Source organism: Culex quinquefasciatus, chromosome 1 (assembly GCF_015732765.1).
Source record: "Culex quinquefasciatus strain JHB chromosome 1, VPISU_Cqui_1.0_pri_paternal, whole genome shotgun sequence".
NCBI lineage: Eukaryota > Metazoa > Arthropoda > Insecta > Diptera > Culicidae > Culex > Culex quinquefasciatus.
Genome location: NC_051861.1, coordinates 12,212,011 through 12,223,380, shown reverse-complemented (window position 1 = coordinate 12,223,380; position 11,370 = coordinate 12,212,011). Strand labels below are relative to the sequence as shown.

The following is an 11,370-nucleotide window of genomic DNA, read 5'->3' as shown; positions in this document are numbered from 1 at the left end:
AGCCACATTGGCATATCTCCGCTTTGGATAATCGAGTTCAACGGGCTTGACCCTAGGCAGTTTCACGTACTTTTGACTCTCTATTCAGAGTGCTTTTCAACTTTCCCTCACGGTACTTGTTCGCTATCGGTCTCGTGGTGATATTTAGCTTTAGAAGGAGTTTACCTCCCACTTTGTGCTGCACTATCAAGCAACACGACTCCATGGAAAAATTTTCCACCATCAGCGCCGTCCTACGGGCCTATCACCCTCTATGGGAGTAAAAGCCACATTCTAGTTGAACTTGGACCTTACGCTGGGCATGGCAGATGACAAATTTTCCAGTACACGGAACCGGGTAGACACACAAGTGCATCACCCCTACGTGCTGAGCTCATCCCTTTTCGCTCGCAGCTACTCGGGGAATCCTTGTTAGTTTCTTTTCCTCCCCTTCATAAATGTTAGGGGGTAGTCACACAATATTTGAGGCCACGGTTTTAGACACAGTGTGTCCTCGAGTCAAGTTTGTACGCGCGCACCGATGTGGTCGTCGCACTCGAACCGAGGATCTTAAATGTTTTGCCACCACATAAGGTAGCAAAACACCATGCTGCGTGCGTACTCTCGTATACTGTATCGATTTTAGACCCGGGAGCCACCCGGTCTACCTCAGTGCACCGCCCCAGCAGTCGTGAAAGCCTCATTGCTCGGAATCTGTGCAGTCTTTCCAAGCTTGTTTATAACCCTTATAATCATTCTAGATACGCTCTAGTCATTGTAATATTATCACGACTGCAACCTTTCTTAGTCATTTGTTACATTTTTATGACTGCAACCCTCGATCGATACCTACGAGAGTACAACACAGTTAGATGTATAAATACAAGCACTCAAAATTGTGTACATCGCGTTGTACGATGTGTATTATGCGTTCAACTTGTCAATGTTCATGTGTCCTGTAGTTCACATTATGACTCGCATTTAAATGCGGTCTTCATCGATCCACGAGCCGAGTGATCCCCTGCCTAGGGTTTGATGGTTTGTTATGCATTCGCATGTATTCAAAAATGAAACACTGTTTTGATGGTTGCACAGTACTGCAAGAGTTCTGTACAGGATGACCAGACCTACCGTGCGTGTTTGCACGGACCACGCGTACCGTGGTAGCGTAGCGCGTTATAAAATGAACCTATCACGCGCTCACTCGGTGCCGCGATATTGACTAGCCAGCCTTTTGGTAGTTTACTCCGAGAGCCATCCATACTACCTCAATGTACCGTCCCAGCCGGGTAGTCAAAACGGCTGGCTGTGTGCACGCTCTCGGTGGTAGATACGTACATGCATCTCCGAGTGCGCACCGCTCCGCAGAACCGCGTATGACGTTCCCGGTTCGATGGTGTAATTTTCATATACGCTCATGAACGACAAAAATACACCTCTGTGCGCGCACGACAGCCCTCACATCGACACACGAGTCGGAGTACACTCGACTCACCTCAATGTACCGTCCCAGAAGGGCAAAATTCACATGTCCAAGCCAAGCCAACTTTGCTTCTTAAGCCAACTTGGCTTAACATCCCTTAAGCGAATTTGGCTTGACGACGACACCTCTGTGCGCGCACACGACAGCCCTCACATCGACACACGAGTCGGAGTACACTCGACTCACCTCAATGTACCGTCCCAGAAGGGCAAAATTCACATGTCCAAGCCAAGCCAACTTTGCTTCTTAAGCCAACTTGGCTTAACATCCCTTAAGCGAATTTGGCTTGACGACGACACCTCTGTGCGCGCACACGACAGCCCTCACATCGACACACGAGTCGGAGTACACTCGACTCACCTCAATGTACCGTCCCAGAAGGGCAAAATTCACATGTCCAAGCCAAGCCAACTTTGCTTCTTAAGCCAACTTGGCTTAACATCCCTTAAGCGAATTTGGCTTAACGACGACACCTCTGTGCGCGCACACGACAGCCCTCATATCGACACACGAGTCGGAGTACACTGACTCACCTCAATGTACCGTCCCAGAAGGGAAGTCAAAGCGGCTGGCTGGGTGCGCGCTCTCGGTGGTAGATACATGCATGCATCTCCAAGTGCGCACCGTTCCGCAGAACCGCGCATGACGTTCCCGGCGTATCCCAATTAGGAATAAATGTGCATCGAATAAGCATTTTACGTGCATTAAATGTAAATTAGGTGCAATTTGTAAAATAAAATGCATGGGAAAGAATGTACACCGAATGTCCACTGAATTCCCATCGAATGTGTAAAATGCATTAAAATGCATTCGAAGTGAGCCACCCTTGGTTTGTCCATATAATTTTCCATACAAATTTGGCAGCTGTCCATACAAAAATGATATGTTAAAATTCAAAAATCTGTATCTTTTGAAGGAATTTTTTGATCGAGTTGGTGTCTTCGACAAAGTTGTAGGTATGGATATGGACTACACTGAAAAAATGATACACGGTAAAAAAATTGTGGTGATTTTTATTTAACTTTTGTCACTAAAACTTGATTTGCAAAAAACACTATTTTTAATTTTTTATTTTTGATATGTTTTAGAGGACATAAAATGCCAACTTTTCAGAAATTTCAGAATGGGCAAAATCTTTGACCGAGTTATGATTTTTGAATCAATACTGATTTTTCAAAATCGAAATATCGGTCGCAAAATTTTCAACTTCATTTTCGATGTAAAATCGAATTTGCAATCAAAAGTACTTCAGTGAATTTTTGATAAAGTGCACCGTTTTCAAGTTATAGCCATTTTAAGGTAACTGTTTTGAAAATAGTCGCAGTTTTCATTTTTAAAATTAGTGCCCATGTTTGCCCACCTTTGAAAAATATTTTTGAAAAGCTGAGAAAATTCTCTATATTTTGCTTTATTGAACTTTGTTGATGCGACCCATAGTTGCTGAGATATTGCTATGCAAAGCTAAAAACAGGAAAATTGATGTTTTCTAAGTCTCACCCAAACAACCCACCATTTTCTAATGTCGATATCTCAGCAACTATAGGTCCGATTTACAATGTTAAAACATGAAACATTCGTGAAATTTTCCGATCTTTTCGAAAAAAATATTTTCAAAAATTTAAAATCAAGACTAACATTTTAAACGGGCCAAACATTCAATATTACGCCCATTTAAAATGTTAGTCTTGATTTTAAATTTTTGAAAATATTTTTTTCGAAAAGATCGGAAAATTTCACGAATGTTTCATGTTTTAACATTGTAAATCGGACCTATAGTTGCTGAGATATCGACATTAGAAAATGTTGGGTTGTTTGGGTGAGACTTAGAAAACATCAATTTTCCTGTTTTTTAGCCTTTGCATAGCAATATCTCAGCAACTATGGGTCGCATCAACAAAATTCAATAAAGCAAAATATAGAGAATTTTCTCAGCTTTTCAAAAATATTTTTTTCAAAGGTGGGCAAACACGGGCACTAATTTTAAAAAATGAAAAACTGCGACTATTTTCAAAACAGTTACCTTAAAATGGCTATAACTTGAAAACGGTGCACTTTATCAAAAATTCACTGAAGTACTTTTTGATTGCAAATTCGATTTTACATCGAAAAATGAAGTTGAAAAATTTTTGCGACCGATATTTCGATTTTTTGAAAAAATCAGTATTGATTCAAAAAATCATAACTCGGTCAAAGATTTTTTGCCCATTCTGGAAATTTCTGAAAAGTTGGCATTTTATGTCCTCTAAAACATATCAAAAAATAAAAAAAATTAAAAATAGTGTTTTTTTGCAAATCAAGTTTTAGTGACAAAAAGTTAAATAAAAAATCATCAATTTTTTTTACCGTGTAGCATTTTTTTTCAGTGTAGTCCATATCCAAACCTACAACTTTGTCGAAGACACCAACTCGATCAAACAATTCCTTCAAAAGATACAGATTTTTGAATTTTCACATATCATTTTTGTATGGACAGCTGCCAAATTTGTATGGAAATTTATATGGACAAACTAATGATGCAAACTGGCTTCTTTGGGCATACCGAAGGCACCAAAAAAGTTTCAGCCGGATTAAAAAATACAAAAATTAAAATTAAAGAAAAAAGACCGATTCCGTAGAGAACTGCTCAGAACTAAGAGAATCTGTCAAGCACGGAAAAACTGGCCATGGATGAGTGTTTGTATCTGAAAAATCTAGAGTTTTTTTTTAAAGGTCCTACAAAACCGAGGCGTGCATAACTGAAGCACAGAGCTTATGGGATTTTGGGAGACATTGGCTATAATTGAATTAAAAATCATGCAAACATCAAAAAATTATAGTGTTTTGGAATCGGGATGATGGCAGCTATCCATTGTAATTATAGTTACATGAAATTTTCACACAAATAAGTATTTTACTTGTATTTTGAAAATGCAATTTTTTCTCTAAAAAAAACCTCAATATATTTGTTATTGGACTCTGGGTATCAAATTATCGTGTTTTTGTCATACATTTTTTTTGAAAATAATGAAAATTTTCACAAAACCACTTTCTTTTGGAAAAAATACACAAAATTTCAGTTTTATGGAATATGGGTATCAAAAGATCGGGACTTTTTCATACATTTGGAATGTAATAAAAACTTTTTTTGGAAAATACTCAAAATTTTCACAAAACTACGTATTTTTGAAAAAAAAAACACTCAAAATTTCAGTTGGGTAACAAATGAACGGAATTTTTTCAAACATTTAGAATAAAACAAATTTAGAAACTTGGAAATTTACTATTTTTTTTATAAAATACCTACATAGTTTTGTGAAAAATTTCAGTTTTTTTTCCAAAAAATTGTAGCTTTCGAAATTTACTAAAATATCTCGATCATTTTATACCCATATCGTGAAAAATAGAAATTTTGAGCATTTTTATAAAAAAAAACGTAGTTTTGTAAAAAATCTAAATTTTGAGTGTTTTTTTTCGAAAATATGTAGTTTCGTAAACATTTCAAGTATTTAAAAAAAAAATGATACTATATTTGTAATGTATGAAAAGATCCCAATAATTTGATAACCGTATGGCGTCATCCATAAAGTATGTCACGCTCTAGGGGGAGGTGGGGGCCTGAGAAAGTGTGACATTGCGTGTTATAAGTGTAGGGAAAGCGTGACAAAGGGGGGGAGGGGAGGGGCAAATTTTGGCTGATTTAAGCGTGACGTACTTTATGGATGAAGCCTATGGGAAAAAACTGAACTTTGAGTATTTTTTGAAAATACGTAGTTTTGTGATTTTTTAAAGTATTTTCAAAAACTAACTTAATCCACCTGTGTGGTTGATGCCTTCCTCACTTTTTACCAACAATGGGTAATATGAGTGGTTTGGACACATATTTCAGCTATTTTTTTTAGGTCCAGAAAAATAAGTACACAGATATAACTTAAGTTGTCATAACTCGAGACAGGGTTGCCAGATCTTCAATGTTGTGGACTCGTTGGAAAGGTCTCTTGATAACCTAACCAACGATGGGTCGGATGATTGATCTGGACATTGTTTACATACATTTAAGTAAGATCCGGCTTCAAAAAAGTACATAAATATCTCTTAAGTGGTCATAACTCGAGACAGGGTTGCCAGATCTTCAATGTTGTGGACTCATTTGAAAGGTCTCTTGATAACCTAATCAACGATGGGTCGGATGATGGATCCGGACATCGTTTACATGCATTTAAAAAAGACCCGGCTTCAAAAAAGTACATAAATATCACTTAAGTGGTCATAACTCGAGACAGGGTTGCCAGATCTTCGATGTTGTGGACTCGTTAGAAAGGTCTCTTGATTACCTAACCAACGATGGGTCGGATGATGGATTCGGACATCGTTTTCATGCATATAATTGAGATCCGGATATATGTGAAAACACATTTTTATACTTAACTTTTGAACTACTTATCGAAACTTCAAACAATTCAATAGCGATGTATGGGACCCTAAACCAAGTCGAATGCAACTAGTTCGATCAAAATAGGTTCAGCCAGTGCTGAGAAAACTTGGCAAGATTTTTGAACACATACATACATACACACACACACATACACACACACACACACATACATTTGTTCAGTTTTCGATTCTGAGTCGATATGTATATATGAAGGTGGGTCTTCGAGCTTTTAATAAAAAGTTCATTTTTATCAGCCTTACCTCAGTGAGGAAGGCAAAATGTTGTTGTTCTATTCGAAATGCGAAAAAAAATCCGATAATTTGATACACATTTTGTAAAAAAAACTTTTTGAGTATTTGTTTAAATATGTAGTTTTGTGATTTTTTTTTTTAATTTTTTCAAAAAGTTGTGTTATAACTTTCAAAATGTATGAAAAAATCCCGATCATTTGATACCCAAATAAAAAAAAAAAACTAAAATTTTGAGTTTTTTTTAAATACGTAGTTATGTGATTTGTTGTAGTTTTTCAAAAAAATTATAATATAGCATTGAAATGTATAAAAAATCACGAGCATTTGATACCCATATTGCAATAACAATAATTTTGAGTATTTTTCTGTGAAACATTGCATTTTTAAAATATAGGAAAAATACGTATTTTTGTGAAAATTTTCATTTTATTATAAATGCATTCGGTATTTTTTATGTTAGTATGACTTTTCATACGATTATAGCCGATGTCTCCCATATAGTCAAAAACCCATATGCTCTGTGCATGATTGGATTGGATTGGATTGGATTGGATTGGATTGGATTGGATTGGATTGGATTGGATTGGATTGGATTGGATTGGATTGGATTGGATTGGATTGGATTGGATTGGATTGGATTGGATTGGATTGGATTGGATTGGATTGGATTGGATTGGATTGATTGGATTGGATTGGATTGGATTGGATTGGATTGGATTGGATTGGATTGGATTGGATTGATGGATTGGATTGTTGGATTGGATTGGATTGATTGGATTGGATTGGATTGGATTGGATTGGATTGGATTGGATTGGATTGGATTGGATTGGATTGGATTGGATTGGATTGGATTGGATTGGATTGGATTGGATTGGATTGGATTGGATTGGATTGGATTGGATTGGATTGGATTGGATTGGATTGGATTGGATTGGATTGGATTGGATTGGATTGGATTGGATTGGATTGGATTGGATTGGATTGGATTGGATTGGATTGGATTGGATTGGATTGGATTATAAAAAATTGCGCAAATTGCTAGGAATTTGTGAGAACTTGTTTGAATTTGTGGAAAGTTGTGTAATTTTTTGGGAATAAGTGTGGGATTGTGTGTGTATTTGTGGAAATTTGTGTATGAATTTGTGAGAGCTTGCGTGAATTTTTTGGTATCAGCAAATATTTGTGAGAAATTATGAAAACATATCGGAATTTGTGGGGACTTGCTGGGGGGAGAGGGGGGGGGGGGCACGGGAGCTTTTCCTCTCCCAAAATTTTGACCTCTTCCCTAGGTGAGATAGGCTGCCCTTCCATTCCTCCTCCATCATACTCAGTTAGAACTTGTTGTGAATAATATTTGGGCGTATTTTTTCATAAAATTTATGGTATTTTATACAAATTGATGTGAATGTGAGGTAATAAAAAATAATTTGTGGGAATCAGTCTGAGAAATGTGTGTGTGTTTTTGGTAACTTGTGTGATTTTGACGGAATTAGTGTCTGAAATGTGTGTGTATTTATGGGTTTTCTGAGTGTAATTTTGAGAAGTTGAGTTAATTTGTTAGTATCTGTGAATATTTGTGGCATTTTTGAAAAAAAAAGAAGGAATTTGCGGAAGCTAGTGGAAATTTATAGAAATTCGAAAGAATTTGTGTATATTAGTGGCCCAAGTAACATTTTTTTTCAGGAGTTCTACAAGAGCTCTTCAAGATAGCTACAGCATAGCAGTTTGGACCGCGGTAGGATAAAATTCTCTTCAAAACTTCTTCAGGGGTTTGTTGCTTTTTGAGCATTCGTGGATTTTTGTTTAAGTTCGCGGGTAATTGTCAGAATTTGTGGAAAATAAAAAAAAATGTGGTTATTGTTTCAAGCTAAAAAATAAAATATATTTCCGAAGCTCATCAAACTCCCCAAAATAAGCATAAGCATAAGCAAAAAGCATAAGCATAGGTGCCCACCCGCAGTTGCTACTCCGTTATTGACCAGGACCTCCAGAAGTTACATCCACGAGCCGTGGAAGATAAGTGGGTGCTATCTTTCCTCGCTTCGCAACTTCTCAAAGGCCCCTATCATGCTGATCAATACCGGCGCCGGCCACGACCAGTGGTAGGGTCACGGGGAAGTGGATGGGAATGTTAGTCCGATACTTGAGTGATAGAGACCGCCCAATCGACTGCTTCTCCGACAAAGTATCACATGAGTTTTGAGGGGTTAGTAGATGGGTATGAGGTCAGGATTCACGAGTGGCAGTGATGTGACCATGAGCATTTTGTTTATCGGTTGAAATTTTAAATCTTAGGCAGCCGGCTGCGGAAAGATAAATAATTGATTATTTAAAAGTTTGTTTTAATCGAACGCGTGCCAACCGAGCGGTAGTGCTATGGGCTGGACTTATCAGTATATTTTTACTGTTGGTACAATTAAGATAACGCGAGCAAATGTCAAAAATAGTAGATGAGTTAATACTAAAGCTGCCAGTTGGAATAAATTATTACGATCAGCGAATATAAACGAAAAGAAAACAGGACACCACGTAACCGATTGTAATGAAATTAAAACAATAGCTTAAACGAACTTAACCGGCGGCGTGCCTTCCTATCAGCGATGATAAAAGAAGGACTTATAAATTTAAAATATAAAAAGACTCCAAAAAACACGTTGCATAGTATCCGCGAAGTCCCGCTACTCACAATCGAATTCGAAAGATAGCTATCTAGAATTTTAAATAAAGTATTAATTCGACCGCGATCCTCCAGAAATTCTTCGTCGGCGTGCCTTCCGATCAACGGTGATGTAAGAAGGGCTTTATTCATTAAAATGATTTTATATCATAAGCCTTAAAACATATTCGTCGGCGTGCCTTCCGATCATCGATGATATAGAAAGGACTTAATCCAGCAATACGACTTGCTTGTCTCGAAAAAAAAGAATTCGGATCGTTTCTATCGAAAACTATGTAAAGAGAACAAAAATAAACTCATTAGCCAACGAACGCGCGAACTAAAAAAAAAAAGAAAAAAGAAGAAGAAGACCAATCACCCCATGCACACAAACAACGACACAAAAGAGATGAAAACAACACGAATCAGAAGAAATCCAATCACCCCATGTACACAAATAGCGACACAAAATAGATGGAAAATAACACGAAAAAACAGGACTGCGCGTCCCACAAGCACCGCACTACTGATGCCATTATTTAATTATAATGTCCAATCACCCCATGCATTCGAACAGCGACACAAAAGAGACGGAAAATAACACGAAAAAACAGGACTGCGCGTCCCCACAGGCACCGCACTACTCGCTCATCAAACTCCCCAAAATGAGAGGAGAAACTCAAACAAACAAATCAAATTTCCACCTCCATCGCAAGACCGCGAAGACGCTGGCCTAGAACTTTTGCACGTGGGAAGCGGCGCCGGGCGCCAACAATCGAAACTGACACGAAATCAATAAATTGGCGCAAACAGCATTATATATATACGCTTGGCACAAGTTCTGCCCGGCAATGGTTGTGAAAATCGAATTTCCACATTCACTTTTCACGCCTCCCCCAGAAAAAAGAAGCGAAGTTATGAGCAAACACGGTCCAGGGTCGTGACTTGGCGGCGCCCAAAGTTAGACCGTACGTTCACAGCTGACTTTTGGCGGAATCTCCGGTAACGGTTGTCGATGAGCTTGCATGACGTGACGTTTTTTTTCGCTATTTGGAGCACTCTTATTGAAAATTACTTTCCTTCTAATGTTTAAATCCTGTATTTTTGATGAAAATCAAATTAAATGTACGTTTCAAACTAAATTTACGAAAAAAAATATAAAAGACTAATAATTTAAAATTATTTTTTTATATATTCAACAACTTTAGATGAGCGTGCACGCTGGGCTGCGCGGGAAAATGCCAAGTTCGACGGCTTGACGGCACAAATCTGTGACGAGCACTTTCGAGGGCGTTAAATTTGTGCACTTCACCTTCGATGGGTGGAAAGTTTCGAGAGGGAGCTTTTTCCTCCCCCTCCGAAAGTCGGTGCTGCACTTGTCACTCTTGCTAGTCAGCACACCGTTTTGGCAGATGTGTGCATATTTTGTACAGGTGTGGGTGAGTGGGAAAATTTGGAGTGCATTTTGCACAGAGTTTTTAAAGTGACGTTATTTTTTACTGGATGAATGCCGGGGAAAAAAGTTCACGTTCTGAATTAATTTGCATCAATAAAATGGCACTTGTTGATGTCAGTCTTTTTCGAGAGAGTGCATTTTTGGATGATCATTCAGTTGAGGATACTTGTGCTATTTTTATGTTGAAAAACAATTACTAGTATTTTTGAAGAGTTAAAATAAAATTTTATACATTTAATCTTTATGTTGTTTACGAAAACCTATTTTAAATCTTTTATAATCAAGTTCACTATACTTACAAAATGACTATTTTTCTGAAAACTGATAATTTTATTAATTATATCCAATGGGCACAAAAATTGTTTTTTTTTGTGATAATCATTGAAAAAAGGATTGAAAATTTTTGAGTTCGCAAAATGAATTGAACTGAGATTTGCCAACAAAAAATGAGCAATAAAAATATCAATAAATGCTGGACATGCTCTGCAGGGGAGCCACTATTCATAGCCCAACACTGTTCGATGTAGGTTTGAAATGCAACGCCATTTTACGATTCTTTCCCCCAATCTATTGAGAAATCTCTCAGGTCACCAGAACAGCAGGATGGCGAAATAAAAAAAAGATTGTTCTGAAGGTTGAAAAAAAATATCGTGAAATTGCCAGTCAGCATGAGTTCTCAGAATTGAGATAAAGACAAATACTTTTGGTTTGCTCTGCGGGAGACGGGGGATGGGGGGAAAAAAACTCCCGGGAAAATATACATCTACTACCCGCAGGGATGGTCACAACCTGAAGACCACCGTCCGTGGTGAGATACTAATTAATTTATGGCTGCAATCAGAGGTAGACCCGCAGGCAGCAGCAGCAGTAGTCGCAGCCCAGCAGCAGTTGGAAAATGAAATTTTCAAATGTAAGCACTCGTTTTTCACTTCGAGGGGGAAAAAGGAAACTTTCCAACACAAACATGTCCGCAGAACGTGGCAAGATTTGTGGGATTAAATGACTTTAAAGAGTTGTTGTACTTGGGCGAGATGGGATGGGCACGGAGTGGGGCAACTTAAATTGAAAAAGTTAAAAGCTTTTCCGCAGAATCCGACGGCGCCGACGGCAACTTTCAACATTTTGTCGTGTGT

The 11,370-nt window shown here is 37.9% G+C and overlaps 2 pseudogenes; both read right to left on the bottom strand.

Annotated features, from left to right (window-relative positions):
* LOC119765705 overlaps positions 1-471 on the bottom strand; it is a 3,301-nt pseudogene extending 2,830 nt beyond the window's left edge.
* A 392-nt stretch (positions 472-863) lies between these two features.
* LOC119765691 lies at positions 864-1,012 on the bottom strand (annotated as a pseudogene).
* Between the last annotated feature and the right edge of the window lie 10,358 nt (positions 1,013-11,370).